Source organism: Sapajus apella, unplaced genomic scaffold (assembly GCF_009761245.1).
Source record: "Sapajus apella isolate SASKATOON/1434 unplaced genomic scaffold, GSC_monkey_1.0 scaffold109, whole genome shotgun sequence".
Classification (NCBI taxonomy): domain Eukaryota; kingdom Metazoa; phylum Chordata; class Mammalia; order Primates; family Cebidae; genus Sapajus; species Sapajus apella.
Window position 1 is genome coordinate 1,452,852 of NW_022437049.1, and position 23,114 is coordinate 1,475,965.

At 49.1% G+C, this 23,114-nt stretch overlaps 1 protein-coding gene across 8 annotated transcripts in view; it reads left to right on the forward strand.

The window, feature by feature from the left end:
- The first annotated feature begins 10,582 nt into the window (after positions 1-10,582).
- CTIF (cap binding complex dependent translation initiation factor) overlaps positions 10,583-23,114 on the forward strand; it is a 323,679-nt gene continuing 311,147 nt past the window's right edge. For 5 of the 8 annotated variants that reach the window (XM_032259411.1, XM_032259409.1, XM_032259415.1 and 2 more), the window contains exon 1: positions 10,583-10,861. The gene's annotated coding sequence lies outside the window, so the exon portion shown is untranslated. Of the gene's footprint in view, positions 10,862-10,917; positions 11,380-11,458; positions 11,607-11,626; positions 11,879-23,114 lie in introns of those variants that run through there. The other 3 variants (XM_032259410.1, XM_032259414.1, XM_032259413.1) reach the window with 3 other exon arrangements.

Here is a 23,114-nt window from a genome sequence, read left to right on the forward strand (position 1 = left end):
TAGACAAGCCCTTCCCTTAAAAAAATAACTGTGATTGCATCACTTACCCATTAGAATGCCAATATCCAAACCAAACAAACAAACAAACGGAAAATAACAAGTGTTAACAAGGAAGCAGAGCAACTGGAACACTTGTGCACTGTTGTGGGAATAAAATGGTGTAGCCACTATGGAAAACAGTGTGGTAACTCCTCAAAAAACTAAAAGTAGAATGATCATATAACCCAGCAATTTTACTTCTGGGTATATATTGAAAAGAAATGAAAGTGAGGACTCAAAGAGATATTTGTAAACCCATGTTCATAACAGTCAAAAAGTAGAATTGACCTAAGTGTCCATCCATGCACAAGTGGGTAATCAAAATGTGGTATATACATGCAATGGAATATTATTCAGCCTTAAAAAGAAATGAAATTCTGATATATGCTACAGCATGAATTAACCTTGAGGACATTATTAAGTGAAGTAAGCCAGTCACAAAAGGACAAATACTGTATGACTACACTTACATAAAGCACTTAGATTAGCCGAATTCATATTAACAAAATGCAGACTAGTGGTTTCTAGGGACTGGGGACAGAAGAGAATGGAGAGTTGTGTTTTAATGAGTACACAGTTTTAGTTTTGCAAAATGAAGAGTTTTGTTGATGAATGCTAATGATGGAAGAACAACAGTGTGAATTTACTGATGCCAATTTTCAGTGTGCAGTAAGCATACACTTAAATGCTTAAGATGGTACATTTTAGGTCATGTGTATTTTACCATGATTTTTTTTTAATAAAAAGGTTTTTACTATTTTAAAATTGTAAAATAACCACCATGATTAGGAGTTTTCTATACCTGGGAAATGGGAACATACCCAGTGGTAGAATATTGTAGGGAATGGAGAAGTGGCAGTGTGGCCAACCCAGGATGCTCTTTAGCAGCACTGAACATCTGTCATAGCCGACAGGTGAGCCACTCAGAATGTACTTGCATTTGTCAATGATCCCTCCAGCCGATCGACAGTTGGCTGGTTTCACAAAGAACAGCACTGGTTATGACTCGTGTCTGGATAACCACAGCTTCCAGAGATAGGCCCTGCCCAAGAAGCTGGTATTCAAAAATTACAACTCAATTGATAGGAGAAGAGCTCACTGGTACTGGCTTAGTAATTAAATTACAAGGCAATTACTAGTCTGCTCAGGGAAAAACATCACATGTAAGTACTTTAAGTAGCCTAAGACTAAAAAACTCTCCCCAGGAAAAAAAAAATAACCTGTAACTAAATTAATACCATTTTCTACCAATTATACATGCCCTCCAGTGACTAAGGTTGCCACAGCAACATACCCACTGAAAGGTTGTCTTAGTCCATTTTGTGCTGCTATAACAGAATATCTGAGACTGGGTAATTTATAAAGAACAGAAGATATTTATTTCTTACATTTCTGAAGGCTGGGAAATCTAAGGTATAGGGGTCTGCATCTTGCAAGGACCTTCTTGCTGTGTCAACCCATAGTGGAAGGTGGAGGGACAAGGCAGCACATATGAGAAAGGGATCAAAACTCACAGGCTCAAGCCCTTTCATAATCAGCATTAATCCATTATGGGGTGGAGCCATCATGACTTAAACACCTCCTATTAGGCCCTACCCTTCCCCCCACCCCACCCCACACTGTTGCATTAGGGATTAAGTTCCCACCACATGCTTTTTGTTTAAAAAAAATAGTGTGTTAGATGAATGTATTGGGACACATTCACTATAGCATAGGGTATGATTGCTAAGTCCTGAAATATATAGATACAGCAAATAGAGAATGTTTCACATCTTATCTCTGTGTCAAACCAAAATTGTTTCCTAGTGGGGAGGACACATGAACTGTCACCAACCAGCTCTCCTCTCTTCTGTGTCTTGGTCTGAGGTCCCAGGCTGCCTGGCCACCTCTGCCACTGCCCCACAGGGAGCAGAGCAGCCCAGCATTTCCCCTACACTGCTCCCTTCCCCTGGGATGGTCTCCCAGTCCAAGTCAGCTAATAGGCATCTTCCCTTGTTTTTCTGAAAGCCTCTTCTGCCACCTCTTCCAAGCAGGATTTCTTGGAAGCTGACCAAATGGCAGCTTGGTGCTTTCTAGACGAGATCTCATTCAATCACTTAGCTCTGCACAAAATAAATTCGAGGGCTTCACATACCCTTTGCCTTTGTTCAAGTCACAAACTTGATGAAAATCAGCTGACTCCTGTGAAGGTGATAATGGGGAGTAATACTGTGAACCACACTGATACAGAAGACACATTCCAGAAAGCTGCTGATGAGGCAAAATTTGGTCAACCAGATCTGACGTTGCATGCACCAGATGTGCTGCTATTTAAAGAAATGACGGTTACTCCTTTTGTAAAAGGGATAATCATCTTATAAAGTGTCTTTTGTGTAAATTTCTGTTTTTATATACTAGTAGGTACATTTTAGAATTTAAAAAGCTGTCTTGAGTTCTTTCTGGAAAGAGTGGAGTACCGTATAAGTAAATCTGATAATATTATCAAAACAGAAAAAGAGGTAGGGTAAGGATATGTGTGTCTGCATGAGAGAGAGGGACAGAATGTCAGCTCATGAAGAACCACAAGAACAGCTCCTGATTCTGCAAGCTCCACTGAACCCTCAGAGGCCCTGCTGAAGATGAGGATGAGGATTACTGGGATTGGGGCACAGGCTGGGGGTGCATCTCACAGTCTGGGTCAGGCTGGGAGTGGCTCCCACAGTTTGAGCCACACTTCACTGTCTACCTGAATTATAACTGAAAAACAAAATCTAATCTCACCCTCTTGAGTCATAGAATGAAGTCTAAATTGGTCAAAACTTTTTTTCCTAGTCCCACAGAACCTACCCTGGGGTAACAGCAAAAATAACAACAATAACAACCAAAAAAAAAAATCAAACCTGGCCTTATTATAAGCCCTTACTATGGGTGAAGTGTGTTGTATACATCATCTCCTTTAATCCTTATAATGACTTACTCAGATCTGTTCTATTATTTCCCTATTTTATAGAGGCAATAGAAGCTGAGAGTTGCCCAAGGTCAAGTGATTATAAAAGGTGAAGGCAGGATGCAAATCCTGGTGTCTGCCTCCTGAGTCCAGCCTTGAACCAATGACATATAACTAAGTTTCTAGACTTCGTGCCTCCTCCTTCCCATTCCTCAGCCCCTCCCCAGTGTGAATTCCATCTTCTAAGCTTCTGCGAGCCTATCACTGGGAAAGCCCCATTTCCAGCCCTGGTCCCATCCCATCACACTCAGGCCTGGCTTAGGTCCACTTCTCCCTCAGATCTCTCCCTGCTGCTCTAGCTTTCAAGGATTGCCTTTTCTCTGAACAATCACTCTGTCTATACTACATGTACGGCACACCTTGGATTTTAATCTTTTTTTTTTTTTTTTTTTTTTGAGACGGAGTCTTGCTCTGTCGCCCAGGCTGGAGTGCAATAGCACGATCTTGGCTCACTTCAATCTCCACCTCCCAGGTTCAAGTGATTGTCCTGCCTCAGCCTCCCAAGTAGCTGGGATTACAGGCATCTGCCACCACCTCCAGCTAAGTTTTGTCTTTTTAGTAGAGACGGAGTTTCACTAGGCTAATTGGCCAGGCTGGTCTCAAACTCATGACCTCAGGTGATCCACCTGCCTCAACCTTTCAAAGTGCTGGGATTACAAGCACAAGCCACTGCGCCCAGCAGATTTTAATCCTATATTGCTATTCCTGTTTAAAAATGTGTCTGTCATCTGAACTCAACTGTGGGGTTCCATAAGCCTAGATTAATGTCCATTTTTGTGTGTGCTGGTCATTCATATTTAACTTCGAACAAATGCATTATATATAATAAATACTATGGTAAAAAGGGTCATTTAAATAATTTTTAAATGTTATCTACAAAGACTTTTTAGTAACACAGAAAATATGTATTTTATTACATGAGAAAAGCAACATGCAAACATGCATAAGCAATGCTATCTCAACCATTATAACTACACATGATAAAGCGTTTGGTGAAAACGTAAAACATAAAACATACAGGTTAATAAACAGGGCTAGAAAGGCATGGAACCTCATTCAGATTTAGTGACTGCATCTTCATTATTTCCTGCAATCATTTTCTTATTAACAAATTAGTGAGCCGGGCGCGGTGGCTCAAGCCTGTAATCCCAGCACTTTGGGAGGCCGAGGCGGGTGGATCACGAGGTCAAGAGATCGAGACCATCCTGGTCAACATGGTGAAACCCCGTCTCTACTAAAACTACAAAAAATTAGCTGGGCATGGTGGCACGTGCCTGTAGTCCCAGCTACTCAGGAGGCTGAGGCAGGAGAATTGCCTGAACCCAGGAGGCGGAGGTTGCGGTGAGCCGAGATCGTGCCATTGCACTCCAGCCTGGGTAACAAGAGGGAAACTCCCTCTACAAAAAAAAAAAAAAAAAAAAACCAAATTAGTGAAAGTGACAAACACTCAAAATCCAGAATATAGTATGTGGACCCCCTACCATGTAGGTCCCAAAACGAGCCACCAGGGTGCCTGAAAAAAATATTGTGATATTTACTGAAATTTATTTTTACGTTAAAAATAGGCAAAAAAGTAAGCTTCCCTAAGAGCAAAAGACCCTTTGAATCATTAACATAAATGAACACATACACATCTCTGAAGTCTCAATTTAAAAGAAAAAAATACTGTATTGTAAATGCACCACTGAAGAAGAATGATGTTTCTAATATTTCCTGCAGAGGAGTTCAGGTGCTCGCCAGGGTCTTAGAGAAAGTGGATCCTAATATCTTGAGACGAGTGGCATGGTTAAGCTCACTGGCCCTGAGGCCCACAGCTCTGGGTGGACCACCACCTACCCACTGGCTGTGTGCCCCTGGATAACTTACTTCACCCCTTTCCGTCTCAGTTTGTTCCACTGTAAAAGTTGCTTTACTAACTAAGTGAGACAAAGCACAAAAAAAGTTTCGATTGTTGCCCTGCAAATAGTAATATCTCAGTTAACATAGTAGCTATTGTCCTTTGAAAGGGAACTTAAGATCCTGGAAGGTTCAAGGGCAATTATTTTGCAGCTATTTCAGAATAAGACTTGAGCAGACAGAATTTATGAACAGACTGAAGAGGGAGACACTGGGATAAAAAACGGAAAGACATCTTCAGGAGGGGGAGAGTTCCAGCTAGAGGAATCACAATGGCATAACTCCTCTCTCTGCACTTCCTGTCTTTCAGGCCACTCCAAATGTGGGTCTTCAAACTACAAAGATCAGAAGTCACTCAACCTAGCGCAAATTAAAGGGGATTACCACAAGAATACGTAGTGTAGTAGGTGGCTCTTACATCGCTATTAAGAAATATCTGAGACTGAGTAAATCATAAGAAAAGAGGTTTAATTGGCTCACGATTCTGCAGGATGTACAAGAAACATAATGCTGACATCTGCTTCTGGGGAGGGCCTCAGGAAGCTTTTACTCACAGGCAAAGCGAAACGAGAGCTTTCAAGTACCCTGGCGAAAGGTGAAGCAAGAGAGAGAGAGAGAGGGGTGGGGAGGTGCCATATACTTTTAAATGACCAGATCTCACTCACTATTGTAGGGAAAGCACCAAGGGAATGGTGTCAAACCATTCATGAGAAACCCACCTCCATGATCCAACCACGTCCCACGAGACCCCACCTCCAACACTGGCGATTACAATTCTGCATGAGATTCAGAGGGAACACAGATGCAGACGATATCGCAGAGGTATCAGCGGTCCAAGAGAGGCATAGCTGAGCACCCAGCAAGGGAGAACTGAACAGGTTTGGAACTGAGGCTACTGTAAACAACTCTTTCCCTCTCCCTCCTCTTTCCCCACTCCACTCACTTCCTCTGCTTACTTATTTTGAACCAGACCCACCTAAAACACAAGCCTTGAGCTGAGCAGCCGTCACCAATGAGCAGAGGCGTCTCAGCCTCTTACTTCAGATTCTTACAAGAAGAAATCTGATTGGCGCAGTTCCTCTGAAGGAACCAGGGCCACTTAAGTCCAGCCTAGTCCAGGGTCCCATAGAGCAGGTGTATACCTCTGGTCTGATTAGTGTTGCCTGCCCCTCCCAGTTTTTCTAGAGTGTAGGCTGGCAAACAAGGAAGCTTGTCTCTTGCAGAGATGTGGGGTGTATCTTTGCCCAGGGCTTCACCATGAACAAGGCTGTGGTGCTCATGCCACTCACTTACGAGGTCTGACCCTGAACTCTGGGAGATATCAGGAATGTCTAAGGACTTGAGGGCTGACATTGAATCAGTCCATGTCCTTAAATCTTGTGAAAGGAAATCTGCTTGTTTTATATTCCCTCATGGACTTCAGGGCTTTGTTTAACAAATATTACAAACCTTTCCTGCTCTGCTGGAATTAAACAGCTTAAAATGTATGCTTTTAGCTACTTAATTTTTTTGCTTCTTTTGCCAGTGAGACTGTAACATTCTTGAAGGGAGAATTTCAGGTGTGGAGAAGATCTTAGAGATCATCGAGGCCAACCTTCTCATTTTACTGGTGTGGAAACTGAGGCCCAGAGAGAGGAAACGTCACAGAGCAGGAGAAGGGCAGGTGGGACCCAGGACCTGTTTCACACACTGTGTTCCCAGGGTGCCCTGCCACGCCTTAGGCATAGCATGCTCCCAATAAATATTTATTGCTTTACTTCATATTTCGCTTTTGCTTTTCTTGCTCATCGTTCTCACATCCCTTCTCCACCACCGACTTCAACCTTAGGGGATCACTTTGCATGTGCCTTTCAGGCGTTGGTCTTTGGGGTTGTGCGGTGGAAGGTGAGATGAGGCATGGGTGAAATTTCACCTGATTCTATCAAGCCATTATCTCTCCAGGCCAACACCACGGTAACAGAGTGTAGACACTAGACTGGGAACTTCCTTCCTTCTGCGGGGTCAGTGGCCTCCAAACTGCACGATGAAGCCACTCTCTAGATCCCACCGAAAGTCACTAGTTCTGCAATACCTCCCGGGCCAACACCGAGTAACAGGAATTTCAGTCACTGCTGACCTTCTCCTAGTGGGAAGTCACACGTGGATGTAGCCTTACCTTCCTCCCAGAAGCCTTCTCTGACTGGGAACTCTTAGTTCAACTCTCACACACTGGGGCACATCATTCATTTTCCTGTTATCTGCCGGGAATCAGCCTGGTCTTAGCTCCTGAAGGTAAGTAGCTTCTCTCCCCCAGCACCTTGGTGGGCTCCCACCAGGCCTTCAGTCAATGTGTGGACTGACCAGTAACTTTTCCCTGGAATGGCTATGGGGGTGTGTGGAGAGAAGTCTTGGGAAGAAAGGAGAACTAGTGTTTTTTGCTACTGTCTTAGGCAAGTGTGAATGAGGAAAAGCAACTCCTTAAAAAGGGAAACATTCTGACTTTTCATTCCTAGGTAGACAGGGGCAACTCCTCCTCTTGGCCACTCAAAATCTGTCACAATTAAACCAATGCCAGTGTCATTTGCTTCAGGAATCTCCAGTTCCTTCACTCCTTCTAACCCAAGCCTGCAGGTTGGGCATAAAATCAGTCCCAGAGCAGAGAAGGAACAACAGACGATGGGCCACCTAAGCTCCAGGCCCCCTACCTGGGGAACTCTGGTATGAGGGATCTACAAGGCCTTCCTCCCAAAGATCTCCGTTCCAGCCTGAAACGCCCATCATCAGAGGCCACTGAAGAAAGCTCTCAATAAGAAGACAAAAGTGTCATCGGCAGGCACAGTGGCTGATGCCTATAATCCCAGCACTCTGGGAGGCTGAGGTGGGCAGATCACGAAATCAGGAGATGGAGACCATCCTGGCTAACACAATGAAACACATCTCTACTAAAAATAGAAAAATTAGCCGGGCGTGGTGGCACATGCCTATAGTCCCAGCTACTCAAGAGGCTGAGGCAGGAGAATCACTTGAACCCAGGAGGCGGAGGTTGCAGTGAGCCAAGATCGCGACACTGCACTCGAGCCTGGGCGACAAGACTGAGACTCCATCTAAAAAAAAAAAAAAAAGATGACAAAAGTGTCAGAGTTAGAGGAAAGAATCAGAAAAATGTCTTATATATTAACGAAGGTTTATTAGACTGGAGGGGTAGAGCAGAGAGCCAGGCACTGAGGATGTGGGAAATAGGAGGGAAGCTTGGGTGGGCAGGGAGCAGCAATGCAAGGCCCCAGGCACTGCCCAGAGAAGGCTGTGTTAGGTGGGGCAGCAGGGGAGGGAGGGGATGAGCATGAAGAACTTCGGCAGATGTGGGTCAAGAGAGCTAGGCCAGGAGCAGCTGAAGGTTAGAATAGGGTCCAGGTTCCTTGAAGACAAATCTGATTTCACAGATTAAGATGCATCACCCTCAGGAATCCTTCCTGCACTGCTAATTCTGCTGGTGTGAGTCCATGGAAAGAAAAATTCAGAGATCATTTTTGAGGGCCAGAAAGACTCTAGACAAGAAAGGGCATCAACCATCTTTGAGCACTTTCCATGTGACACAGCCAGTATCAACCCATGATCACCACTGGTTCTCACAAGTCCAAGAAAAATTGTTGAGTACACGGCCAAGGTCAACCCTTATGAATGTTAAGTAAACTGCCTAAGGTCACAGAGCCAGGACATACCATGCCTGGGATTCAAACCCAGAGGTCAAACTGATGCCAGAACCTATGGTTCCTACTGCCCGCTCACCCTAGGTGCATACCACAAACAGAGGTGTCTGCTCTCTGTGGAAGCTCAAATTCCACATGTTGCTCAGTTTCCAGCCTCTCTTCACCTCTGAGGGTATGATCTAAAGGAAAAGCAAAGCCAACACCCAGACAATTTTATTCTTAATTCCTTTGTAGGTGGCTTGCCTGTCACACAATATGTAAAAACTAACAATGACAACAAGGTAAGTAAATGGAAATTTGCTGAATGCATAGATTCCAGTTCTATTATTTAATATTTTGTAAAGTCAGGAAATTGTCCAGATGTTAAAGCATATGAATAACTCACTGCTGAGCCAATGAGGCATAAATGCTAAGAGGGACAAACCAACGGGAAGAGTCAGGTGTGCTGAAACCTCTTCCTTTGGAGTGGAGGACAGGGGCCTACCACCCAGACAACTGGCTTCCGGTACCCACTCTGTACAGAATCATGGCTGGACATGAGGTACTTAACTCTCTGAGCCTGCTGCTTCTGTCCAGAAGGGAGTCAATGACAGCTACCATGCTCTTTGGTACAAGAATCAAATGAGTTTTTTGACAGGATGTGAATGTCTATGGTGTTTTGTGCCTCAAACCCAGGAGACAAGTTCTCAACACAAAACAAAATCCCACCCATTCTTCAAGGCCCATGCCACTCTCCATGGCTAAGTTTTAAAATTTTTTGTAGAGAAGGGGACTTGCTATGTTGCCCAGGCTGGTCTTGAGCCCCTCAGGCTCCAAAAGTGCTGTGATTATAGGCCTGGGACCTTTCGAATTAGCTCTCTTCTCTCATCTGGAGCCTTTGTACCCTGTAGCTTTAATCAGATGCCTATCCGTTCCTTTACCTTTGTTAAAAATCTTAGAAATTCTTTGCTCAAGTATCACTTCCTCCAGGAAGTCTTCCTGACCCTCTCCCTCGCTCCACCCCACACTCTTCATCCAGGTTGGCTGCTCCAGGTTGTGGGGTGGGGGAGTTTCACAGTGCTTTGTGTATAGTACACTCATTGACTGTGGTCCCTATGCTGGACTGAGCTCCTTGAGCACACAGACTTTGGATCTTACCTGTCTTGGCATTCCTAGATGTAGCTGGTCTGCAGAAAGCACTTACCAAATGTGAACATAAACTAATAAATAAATGGGTTTCTGCAGCAGTTTATACTGCATCATACAGCTCCTCCAATGAGCTGCTAGCCCCCTTCCTTGTTGGGGCATACAGTATCTTGTTCAATATTTCTCCTGAAGGCCTCTCTGTGCCAAGCTCAGTTTTAACCAAAACACTGGTGATCTGGTTAAGTGATTACTGAATTATCCACTACGTTGAATTCTCCCAACTACCCTGTCTCAGCCTTTAGCTTGGCCGAAGGAAAATTAATTGGTTGCAAAGTGCATATCTAATTATAACATCCAGCCCCTGACACAGAGATGCCCAAATGTTAATTATAACATATGCATCTCAATAACCGACGGTGGCATTTAGTGCAGCATTAATCACGGCACTTGGGCCCCCCAGTGTATATACAAAGCTCCTTTTTATCTGCCATTAGCACAGACTGCACTTTCAGCACGGAAGTTCTCATCCTTAAAGCCTTTCTGACTAAAACCAACCGTTTCCCTGTAAGCCTGGACTTCGCCTAAGCCCCCGGTCTCCTACCGCAGAAGCCCCCACCTAGGGCTGCGCCAGTGCCGCGGAGTCGCTGGGCGGCGGGTTTTGGCGTCGCTAGACTGGGCTGTCTTGGCAGCTAAGGCGACATCCCGAGCGTCCCGGGGCCACCCCGCTCTCCGGGGCCCGCCATCCTGGAAAAGAAAGGCGAACTACATTACCCAGCAGGCCTCCCGCCGCCCTCTTTCCTTTCAAGTCTTTGCACGTGGCCGGAGGGGCGGGCGGGGCCTGGACGTCACTCTCCTACATTCTCTTTCCCTGTGTCAGATCAGGGATCGTTTTTTTTCCTTCCTCTACTCCCTCCCCCCTACCCGCCCCTCCCTCCCTGTTTCCCTTCCCTCCCTCCCTCCCCTTTCTGCTGGGTCTGTGCGCCGGGGTGCCGGATCCCCTCCGCAGCTGGGACGCTCCGAACTCGAGGCAGGAGTCGGCCCCCCCGAGCCTCTTCCCTCCCTTCCCCTTCCCTGCCCCCTTCCCCCACCCCCGACTCGGGCTTGGCGCGGCGGCCAGAGGAACCCCGAGGTGAGCATCCCGTCGCCCGCCCTCCTCTTCTAGTCATCTCAGCTTGCTGATCGATTCGGGGACCCGGGAGGAGGGCTGCGTGACGTGCGCGTGCTTACAGATAAATCCGGGAAAACCGCCCCAAACAATCAGCCCCCTTCCCCCTCCCTGCGCCTGGGCCAGCGGGTTGTCCGCACCCATCCACCATCTCGTCCTCCCCCTCGGTGGGGAACTGCACTCCACTGTCTCGCCCCCTCCCTGGGTTTGTCCCATTGCCTGCGGGGTTCTCTGCCCCGCGGGGTGCTGTGGCCCTGGTGCTCCGGCGACAAGGGGGGGGTCTTGGGGGGCGTACGGCTGGAGCCTGACTCGCTTTGGAGCTGCGCGGTGTAGCCGCTGTCATGTGCCGGGTTCCGACCCGGGGGGAGGAAGGGAGCGAGCGCGATTCCTCTCCCTTTTGTTTTGAAGCCCGCATTTGCTGCGTCGAGCAGTTGGTTTAGTATCAGCCAAACTTGCAGCTGTTCAGACCGCGCTCCGCCGAGGTAGGGAGCGCGTTTCGGGGTGGCGTCTCGGGGCCGGGGGCTGCGGCACTCGGGTCTGCGGGAGGGACCCCGAGAGTGTGTCTCCACGCCGCCCCTCCCTCCCCCGGTGACTGATTGTGTCTGTGGCAGCGGGCGTGTGTGAGTGTGCGCGCCCGTCCCCGCGGGCTCGGGGATGTCTGTGGATGGCTGTCGTCTAGACAGGGCGCAGCCCCCTCCCTGCGTCCCCGGTGAGCTCGCGGGCCGCGGGGGGGAGCGGGGGATGGGAGCAGAGGAAGAAACAAATCGGTGGACCCGTGGCGGTCTCTGCTTTGGTCATTCCCAACGGTTGTGGTTCTGTTGGCTTTTTTTATTATTCCTGTCGCCGCGGCGCAATCGGGCCTGGGGAATAGATACGCCGGACGGAGCGGGGTTCACTTGACAGGCTCTGAAAAGCCACCGGCGAGTGACCCGAGCGGCCGTGGGGTGGGCTCCGGCTCGGGTTCATCAGGACGACGAGCTGGTAACTGTCCCGGGCGCCGGTCGTGGAGATGAGCTGGCGGGCGGGGGACTGGGGGCGGTGGCTTGGGCTGCGGCGGCTTGGGCTGCGGCGAAGGTCTGGGGCCTCGGAGGGCCGCGTGCCGGTGCCTGGATGTGGCCGGAGGGGGCGTCCCGGACACCGCGCGCCTGAGCTGAGGGTGTTTCTCTATTGATGGCAAAAGACCATCGGGAGGGGGGCAGTCAGAGCCCCTTATCTGGGCGGCGTTGGCTATGTTTGATTCCGCGAGTTTTCAGGGCTGGGGCTGGGGGGTGTGAGCCGGACCGGCAGTGTGGCGTGTAGAGGGGAGGGGAAGGCTGGCTGGCGGCGCCGCGTGCGTCCCCACCCCAAGGAGTGAGGCGTCGCCTCCCCCGCCTGACTGTTTGTGTGTACACACGGCTCCGGTGTGTGTAGGGGGTGGCGGGCGGGGACCGCAGACAGCGGCGTAGTGGGGACGCGCGTGGGCCCGGATCCCCCGTGCGACCGGTCCCTCCAGGCCCCCGGCGTCCTAGTCGGGGTTGTGTGTCCCGGTGCGCGTGCGCCCGAGTTACTTGGAGAGGGGACCGTGCGGCTGTGGGCCGGGAAGACCTTCGTGTCGCGTGTGCTGGTCCTCAGTGCAGGAGTCCCAGGCCCGCTGTGCGGCCGGAGTCACGCGGCCCCTCCCTCCGCGTCCGCGACGCCCCCTGACCCGACAGACTGAGAGTCCACCCTGCAGCGCGGGGGGGGCTGGTTTGGCTGCGCCGCCCCCAGTCCACGCTGTGGTGACCCCGCACCGAGGCGTTCCGTGGGTGTGCGTGGCCGCGCTCGCCGCCGCTGGCTTCGCAGACCTGGGGGAGAGTCCGCGGCGGCCTCCCCAGGCCCGGCTCTTCAGCCTGGGGACAGTGGGAGCCCAAGGCGGCCCGGCAGCCCCAGCGCGCCCCAGCCCGCCCAGCGCAGTGTTTCTGTAGCCCGGGGATTATCTCCCAGGCCAGGGGCCCGCGTAGCCAGGGAGGAAGCCGCTGGAGCTGCCGGCTCCGCCACCGCTGGAGCCTCTGCAGGGCGAAAGTGACACAGCGCGAGCGAGCGCCTTCGCTGCCGGGCCCTGCCAGAGCCGGGGCGGAGAGGAAGGAGCCGCCCAGAGCGCGGGGAGGGGCCGCTGGCTGTCCGTTCCCAGTTCCTCGTGCCCAGGGCCAGGTCTAGGCTGAAAACCTCAGGAATGCAGGCTCCTAGCGGACTCCAGCTGCGCGAGGAAATGGCCCGGCTTGCAAGAAAACCCATTATACTGGAGCAGAATGCGCCGAACAGACGCTAGAAGATGGTCAGGACACGCTCGGGTTGTCTGGGGAAACTCTCTTCGAGTGTTTGACAGAGGATTCGATTTACACACAGATCACCTCATCTGTGTCAAGTACATGTCCTGGATAATGGATGCTCAGAGGCAGTAATTTTGTAGCACATTCTAGGGTACAGTGTCATCAGTGATTAACAGGTTGCTAGAATAATTATATGTCTGTTTGACCTTACAGGGCAGGGTTTGTTTTTTTTCCCAGATATCATAGCATTTATTAAGAGGGTCCTGTGAGGTAGGAGAGTATTAGTCCCATTTTACAGATGAACACACTGAGGCTCCAAAAGTAATGTGGCTTTCATAAAGCCTCTCCGTGGGGGAAGGGCCACATTCCCCCTTTTCGCAGCTTATGGCATTTAACTAATAGTGGCCACTTTTTTTTTTGAGTATGGATTCTTGACACCTCAGGAAATACTGAAGCTAAGAAACGGAGTATATTATGCTGACATGTATTCTTTCTTAAAACACTCTTGATTTGCTAATCTTTCCTAATGAGAGGAGCCACTAAAGAACAGAAGTCTGCATTACCGTTATTACCACTTATTTAATAATTTGCTGTTGATGAATGGATAGATAGCAGCTGTGATACATCCAGTATCTGCCAGAATCATACGTGCATTTAATAAATGCATGTGGTATGTCTGTTCATGTAACACCTATGTTCATACAGCTGTGTTCGTTGAGTCTTTTTTTTTTTTTTTTCCGGAGATGGAGTCTCACTCTGTCATCCAGACTGGAGTACAGTGGTGCTATCTCGGCTCACTGCAACCTCCACTTCCCCGGTTCAAGCGTTTCTCCTGCTTCAGCCTCCTGAGTACACACCACCACGCCCAGCTAATTTTTGTTATTTTTAGTAGAGGTGGGGTTTCACCGTGTTGGCCAGGATGGTCTCAATCTCTTGACCTCGTGATCCACCCACTTTGGCCTCCCAAAGTGTTGGGATTACAGACGTGAGCCACCGCCCTCAGCATTTCATTGAGTCTTTATTGAATTCAAGGAGCAAAGGACTTATACATGCCTGCATGGATTTTTCAGAGTTCATGCGTGTCAAGATTGTCAGCCTGGAGGGTTATTAAGTTTAGCCACCTAATCAACTAATTAACCGTTCACTCACAGATATGTATTGGGCACCTACATGTTTGTGTATCAAGAAGGGTGTATGAGGAAAATTTAATAAATGTTAATTAAGTCCAGCAAATGTTTATGAAGCACTAACCTCACTTAGGCCAGATACTCTGCTGTGTTTAGGGCACACAAAGATAGTAGAGCAGAAATAGTTGAGGGAACAAATCATAAATATTTTAGAGCAGTCACCCTGGAACTTAGTCAGTTTCACATATGTTGGTTTCAAGGGGCCGATAATGCCAGTTCTTATTCTAGAGCAAATGCGGAAGGAAACGATGGGAAAACACCTTAGTGACCCTTATTACCTTGAACTTCAGGCTGCTTGGAACCTCCCTAGAAGGCCCAGATGTATGCTCTTTTGTGGAAGTTAGGCAGCTGATGGAAATTATCCTGAAGCCAACCAACAGGTTTCTGGCGACATGGAGCTAAAGATATGTTCTCTGTGGTCCTGCCCAGCTCAGATGTGCTGTGACTCAGGAAGAGGCTGTGGCTTTGGTCAGGGTCTCACTCTGGTCCTGCCTGAGTGTAGACGTTTCTGCCTTACAGGTCTGTGTAGATGTGTTAATACAAGTCTGCTTTTTATCTAATTGCAAACTCACTGTGTGGTCCCAGATATTGTCCTCTAATTCTATTTCAGTTTTGGGCTCCATTGTCCTTGTTTTAAGGTTATGTTTTTTGCAGTTCAGGTCATGAAGGAGGAGGCAGGAGGTGGGTGGGTAGTTACGATGGAGAGAGAATCCTGAGCACAGAGAGAGAACAGGAGGTACAAACACAGGCAAATTACAGTTTCTGAGAATTCTCCACAGTGGTGGCATTTCTGCATAACTTACCTGATAATGTGGCAGCCCCATGTGATGTCCTTGGGAAGGCAGGGGGAGGCGGCGTCTACCTCGGCCTCACTGCTGATTCACCGGCACCCTGAACTCAGCTGCTTCCTTTCAGGTTTGAATTTTCCTTTGCCCCCTGCCTCCTGCTGCATGCGGTTTAATTTAGAATCTTGCTGTAAAGGTGGCCTTCTCCCTGTGCTAGCACTGTGCTCTCAGCATCTGCCTCTGATTTTGGAATTAAGGCCAGAGCTGTGGTTCACAACAGGGTGAGAACAGACACATCGTTGGGTCCCTGGCACCCAGAGCTGGGGAGGACTTTGCAGATCATCTCATCCTCACATGAAGACCTAAATGCCTCGGGAAGTGATGACTGGCCCAAGGTCAGGGCGAGCCCTTAGCAGAGTGGGTAAAAAATCCTGGAGTCTGACATGTCATCCAATCTTCTTTCTATGTACCATGATGCTTTCTGGAAAAAAAGTTGGGTTCTTACTTCCCAAAGAGTGAGAACTCTCTATCTTCTTCTCTCTTGTCTTCTGATTCTGGGAAGCGCTCTGAAATTCATTTTTTTGTCTTGACTTTTCTTTCCTTCACAGCGGGCCTTTCCTGCCTTATGATTATCTTTGGCATTCATGAACAAATGAGGGTCTGTGTGAGGAAATGGGAGAGACGGGGGTCTGGGGAGCGGGGGTCCTTGGTGTCTTCCAGTGCTCTTAAGTTTGGTCTGTGGCTTTCTGTCCCTGAGGCAGGGTCCGCAGGAACCTTCTGGAAGTGTTTGCAAAGCTGGAATGCATGTGTGCTTTTGTAGGAAGAGGATCAACAGATTTCATTTGATTCTCAACTGACTCAAGTAAGGAGAAACTATACTGGTGGGGGAAGGACAGAAATGTTGGATAGTGGTTGGTTGACACTGGGGACCAATTTAATACCCTGCACTTGATTTGGCTTTACAGTTTGCAAAGTATTTCACACAAATTATCCCATCTGCCTTTAATTTATTTTCAATTATTTATTTATTTATTTATTTTTTGAGACGGAATCTCTCTCTGTTGCCCAGGCTGGAGTGCAATGGCACGATCTTGGCTCACTGCAACCTCTGCCTCCCAGGTTCAAGCAATTCTCCTGCCTCAGCCTCCCAAGTAGCTAGGACTACAGGCACATGCCACCACGCCCAGCTAAGTTTTGTATTTTTAGTAGATACACCATGGGGTTTCACCATGTTGGCCAAGATGGTCTCAATCTCTTGACCTTGTGATCCGCCTGCCTCAGCCTTCCAAAGTGCTGTGATCACAAGTGTGAGCCACTGCACCTGGCCCATCTGACTTTTATAATAGGCGGTTATCATTATCAGCCTGTGAGGGAGTTGTTGTTATACCCATTTTGCAGAGGAAGAAACTGAGCCTTCGTGGTTAGTGGCATGCCCCAGTCACAAGTAAGCAGTAGAGCAGGGACATGAACCTGACTTCAGACTTCGGGTCCAGTGTTCAGGGCTGAGGTGGCTTGCTGTCTGACAGCATCATGATGAACAGAAAGCCTTGAACTTTCCAGAGCTTCTTGATGCCTACTGTTGACTCATATTCAGCCACAGAGCCAGACCCAAATGCTCACTTACCCAAGGGGTAGAGGAGATAAAGTATGTGAGGGAGTTACCATAGCAGTGATCTGTAGAGTGGAGCCAGTTTGAGATGGCTTCATGGACGAGTTGAATTTGGGAGTAGGCCTGGGTCATAGTGGAGGAGGTTTTAGGCTGGGGCAATGGCCCAAAAATGGAGAGGGGGAAACTGGGTGCTTGGGGTGGGTAGAGCAGATCTAAGAGGTTTACTTGATCAACCTGTAGTCGGTGCGAGCTTCTCAGTAGTTGTTGGGCTCTGTCTCTGTCTCTGTGCCAGGCCCTGGGGCTATGACAGTGAACAGGTACAGCCCTCTGCCTTCAAGCAGCCCGCTTTCTAGTGGGAGAGACAGAAGCATAAACGATTCTGTTCAATGTGGTGTGGAGAGTGCAGGTGGAGGGAAGCCCAAGGCCCTTACAGCAGCACAGACAAGGGGCAGCTACCTGCTCTGGCCTCAGATGTCAGGGAGGGTTTACTAAAGGAGACAGCTCAGGAGTTGAATCTTAATGGATGAAAAGGAACTGGCCAGGAAAGGAGATGGGAGAAGGGCATTCAGGGAGAAGGCATGGCATGCGCAGGGCGTGGAGGCACGAGGCTGCCTGGGTGTAGGAAGGAACCGCAAGCGGAGAGGTCAAATGCAAGGGCGGAGAGGCAGACAGCACTCAGAGTGGAGGAGCTTTGTGAGCTTGGCTTCAGACCTTGGCGTTTAGCCTGCAGGTAAGGCATAGAGGAAGGGCTTTGGCAGAGAGCTGTGCAGCCATGGATGGGAAGGGAACAGGACTAGGAGTTCGGCAGCCATGGGGCTGGTGAGGCAGTAACATACTCCATACAGCATCCAGGACTCAGGGCATGAGACCTGGAACAAGGGCCATACATCTAAGGATGGACTGAAGTTCATACATTAAAAATAGTTGGGGAGTGAAATCTGCAGTGATTACTTAGACTTGGGGGATAAGGGAGTCATCTCAGTGGCTCCCAGGTTTGTGGCCTCACTGACTGGGTGAACAGCAGCTGTTAACTCAGGTGCAAACTTCTGGTTGCTAGAGCAGGGTCTGCTGGGGTTGAGGTGGGAGGGAAGATCGTGGTGAGTTCAGTGCTCCAGGTATTGAATTGGAATTGCTGGTAAGATAGTGGGGTGGTACTGCCTTATAGACAATGCACTGTGCGAGGTAGAGGCCACAGAAGCGTGGGCCCAAGCTGAGCCCTGGGAGTGGGGACACATTAGCCACTGAGCATGACCGCGGTGGGGGCTGCCGGAGACAATGAGAGCAGACCTCTTCCTCCCATTGTCAGAGAATCCTTTGTCATGCTGGCCGCTGTCATCAGGGAAGCCAGGCGGGGATGCTGTGTCATGCTGGAGGCCCAGCTGGCAGAATCCGGAGACAGCCAAGAGTGTGTTTCAACTGGAAGCATTAGAGTGAGTTAGAGGAGAGGCATTTCGGTTTTTAACATCCACAGTGAGCAGAGCCCTGTCCCAGCCCCCTGGAGTGTGCAGAGTGGGGAAGCCCTAGAGCCTGCTTCCAGGAGCAGGTAGTTTTGTTGGGGAGAGAAGACATGAACATATGAAGCCACTGAAAAGCTGTAACAACCCCGGCAAAGAGTGGAATGCAAATTAACTAGGAGTGTTGCAATCCCTCTGTTCCTGCCATACTTCATTTTTATAGAACTGATGTGTTTTAGGCAGAGGTCCAGTCTTTGCATGTTTGAATTCTCAGAACCGACAATAGTGCCTGGCACGTCGTGAGTGAGTGTTCATTCAGTCTACGCGTGAATCTGCAGAGATGTGTCCAGAGTTAGTTGTTTGGGATGGGAGGTCAGCCAGGGAAGGTTTCCATAAGCAAGTCCAAGGGGGGCATCCCAAGACTGATTTAGAATACTTTTAGTACCACAGTGGAGTAAAAATCTTGAAAACCTTCCAATGACACAGCACCTAGAAATGCTGCATAAGCTGTAGCTAGCGTCATTTCAAATAAGAGCTAAGCTCATGGAATGTAAGGGAAATCCCCGGGGATCTCAAAGGTGTGTGACGGGTGAGCTACAGCTGAGGCTCGTCTAGGCCTGGGGGTTGGGAGAGGTGTTGAGGGGTAGTTCCTGGTCTCAAAGCCCACGGGGCTGAGTCCTGGCTACATCTCCTCCAGGACTGGAGATGATACCAGGAATCGAGAGCCCTGCCTAAACCAGGACCTGGCAAAAGTTTGCATGCTGGGAGAAAGGATGGACTAGACACCAGCCCATCCACACGGGGGATGAAAGTGGCTGTGCCTCCTTTTGTCTTGACCTGGATATGAGGTGGAGAAAAACCTTCCCTAGAATGTGAGACCTCAGGCCTGCTGGAACTTTGAAAGTCCACTACACATGTGGTCCGGGAGGCCCTCAAGAGAGAAATTAGCATGTTAGAGACACTGGCTTGGGGACCAGTGTCTTCCTGACTGTGGGTTCTAGGGCATCAGGGGCCTAGGGAGAGTCTGGGGCTCTTTGCCCTTTGCTGACTTAAATCTCCACCTCGGGAGATGCTTTGCAATTAGGGCAGGGTAAGTGAGTCAGGAAGGAGAAGAGAAAGGGGAGAGGCACTCCTCGGTGGGAGCCTTTTAAACGGGCCTTGGAGACAGCTGCACAACTGGGGAGGCATGTGCCGGATGGCAGAGAAGGACAGTTCCACCCAGGGCTTAGTCTCTTAGGAAAAAACTGCAGATGAGCCCCATCTAAGAAACCCAGAACATTCTCCCTGCTGCTTACTCAGGTCAGGTTCTTACAGATGAGACTGCTTTCCAGCGTCCCCTTAAGGGGGCCCTGTGTAGATTGCAGTTGCTACTGATCCTATAGATCGGGCACTACATTGTCTTTCCATGCCCAGAGTCTTTAGTTCCTACGGTTTCATACTCGGGAGACATCTTAGAGGTCGCCTGGGCAGCCCTCCACCTGGTGTGGGAAGCCTGACAGCAGCAGTGCTTGGCTCTAATGTGCTGCTTGTGGCTGGGAGTTTATTACCTCAGAGGCAGCACCTTCCCTTATGTTATAGCTGGAAAGGCCTTGTACTGAGCTCTAGCCACCCTCCTGGCTGGCCATTGTCACCCATCGCCCCTGCAGCTGTTGTGAGAGATGGTTTCTAGACCTTTCACCATCCTGCTTACTTTTGCTGGAAGGGCCTCCGCTTGTCAAGCTGAGATTCTATGAGAATCCAGCCAACTCTGTCCTAACTTACTTCACACAGAGGCAGCTTTTGAAGATAGATGTGAGGGTAGCTGAGCCGGCTGCATAGGCGCAGTCTGTGATGGGGGAGTTCTGAGAAGCTTTGGCTCAGCGCTTTTCAGATGATCATGAGCGAGGCAGCAGCACCTGCTACAAGCTCCTTCCTCCAACGCCCAGAATACATTTCAGCTTATAAATTAGTGACTTGGGAATCCCATGCAGGGAGCCTCGTGGAATTTATTGAGTGCGGGGAGTTTATTGAGTGCCTATTAAATGCCAGGCACAGTGCTGGGCGCTCTCTGTGTGCCTCGCTAAATGAAAATAACTTCGAGGGAGACACAGAAAGGCAGAGACATGGTAATGCCTGACTGTAGTTGTGACAATTGAGCCCTGAGGAGATTCCGAAAGAATGCGTGTGGTTCCATCCAGAGTGGGTGGAGCTGACACATTCCCCATGTTGTTCCCTTATAGGGCCTTCCCCTGGGGCAGGCCGCATCATGATCTCACCATTAGCTTGGAACCCACAGGCCCGTGCCACACTCTTGGGGCATTTGCTGAGATACTTACAGGTTCGAACCATGAGATCAAGAAAGTGACCTGCTAGAGAATTCACATCTTGGCATGTCACCCAATAGGCTGGTGTCTACAAGCAAAGTATTTTTTACAGCATGCAGTTTATCTGTCTCCGGTATCTACCTACAGTGCCCTGGGCAGTCTCAGGAAGCAAAAAGGCTTTCTGCTCCTCCATCTCCTTGCATCTGCAGGATGCTTGGCATCTGTGTGGGTCACATATTCAGCAGATTGGGTAATGAAGAGCATGTGTTACCTTTGCAGTGAGGTTGCATCAGACAGCGGGATGTGCCTGGACGTGCTCTGCCACTTGCATGAAGGACCCTATGCAGACCAGGCCAATGGTGACGGTCAGGGATTCCGAGATAGCACCCAGTTCCTCCTCTTCTCCCTCAGGCAATTGTTTCTTCTGCCCACATTCTATTGATTTGCCTTAATCCTTTTAGCTTACCGCTCTTACTCTTTACCTTTGCTTCAGTTTAGTGGGCACGCACGAGGTATCTGAGTGGGTCAGGCTCTAGGAGTGAGGTGAGATGAATTGGTGTGAGCCTGGCAGGGTCCTGGCTGCCCATCTTGCTGGGGAAGACAGGATAACCTCGTGACAGTGTAATGTGGTAAATATGGGGTCAGGAGAATGAAAAGGGTGTCTAGGCAGCCAGAAGTAGGATGACTGTGAATTTTTTTTCAAATGGATAATCATGCTGAGACACAGATGTAAACTGAGGTTGTCCTGGACAGGTGGAGGCTTATGGACACATGGGTCTGGGAGGGCATAGGCATGTGGGTCACCCCTGACACTATTATCAGACGTTGTTATCCGTCATTTATACTGCAGGATGCACATGGGGTGATGGTGAAGGTGCTCGTGCGTAAGAGGGTTGGCAGCTGTTTCCTCGCTTTGCACAGAGGATAGAGGGGAAAGCATTATCTGTGGGGACTGGGCCGGGAATTCAGATGGGGCTCAATTTACAGCCACAGGGTTCTATCTTATATCTCACCATGATCTCAGTTTTGGGATTGGGGTAGAAGTAAGGAGAGGTGAAAACCATCTGGCTTGTGGGATGTTATTGGCTGCAGGTAAAAGAATAGTGTACTAACAATGGCTTTAAAAACAAAGTGTTTCAACTCAGCCAGAAGTCTAAAGGTAGGAGCTCTAGGATTGGTTCATTCAGGGAGTCAGCGATAATTTCAAGTACTATGTCTAACCTTCTAGGCTGCCATCTTTAGCACATTGGCTTTTGTTCTCAGGCCTGTCCCCTTATGGCCATAGCATGGCTGCCACTGCTGCAGGCATCACGTTCTCACATAACTGCATCCAAAGGTAGGCAGGAAGGTTAGGTTCTCCTTGTCTGTCTTAATTTGTTAGGAAGGGAAGCCTTTCCCAGAAATCTGCTGGAGATTCTATCAAGTCTCTTTGAAGAGAAACGAGTCAGTGCCCATGCCTCCGTCCCAGTGGAGGATGAGAAAGCAAGTCTCTGGTGGTTTCCCCTTCATCTAGAGCAAGAGGCAAGCTCTGTTTGCAAGGAAGTGGGGAAGGGAGCAATGGCTGGATAAGCAAAGATGAACATTTGCTTCACCAAGTTTCAATATGCTTTTATTTATTTGGGGGGAGTTAGTGAATTAGCTTTATTTAAATATAGTTTTTTTAAATATCTCAATATGTTTTTTTTTTTTTTTTTTTTTTTAATACCAACCCTGGTTCTGGCAACCACCAATATGCTTTCCTACTTTCTATCACTATAGGTTTGCCATTTCTAGTAATTCTTACTTCTTAAGCCACAGGTGATGCTGGGACGTAGGACCCCAGGTGTTCTATGGATGCCTTTTTAGCTATTACAGCTTCCCAAAACATGGGTTCTATGGTCCATCCTCCCAGCAGCTCCTCCGCTTTCCTGACACTGGGGCCAGGCGGAGAACCCCAGTAGGCAGAATTGTCCAGAGGGAGGGAGCATATGTTACTGGTGGCATTGTTACTCAGGGCATTTATATGTTACTGGCGGCCTGGGCAGAGGACTGGAAAGGCCTGAGGACCTGAGGCTCTGGTAGGTTGGTAGAGGATGGTGGTCACCTGTGCGGGCAGCTATGGGATTGAGAGAGGAACTGCTGCTTAGCTGTGGCCTGCACACTCTACAGAATGAGTTCTGTCACTCACGCTGATTGGGAAGCCTGGCCCCAAGGAATGCAGGGCATGGGAAGATGGTGGTAGATGCCACCTTCCCCTGCCCAAACCAATGTCCCCTCTCTACACACACATACAAACAGCCCAGGCCATGGGACTGACCATGCAAGCAAGGGGTAAATCTGTCCCCTCTGGGCTCCTCTACACTCTGCTCAGGGTGTCATTTCGTCTTCCTTCTCTCCCCACAGCATTGGTGTGTGGGTGGCTAGAGCACTGAGCACTTCTCATCACTTCCTACCTCCTTATCAATCCTTGGACACTTGCCTATCTGTTCTCTGGGATCATGAGCACCTTGATACTGTCCTCGGAGTCATTAGGGCATTTTCTATAAGGCTAGGGTGTTGCCGGCCACAGGATCCATGCTTCATGGGAAAAAAGGTATTTTTAAGGCAACATG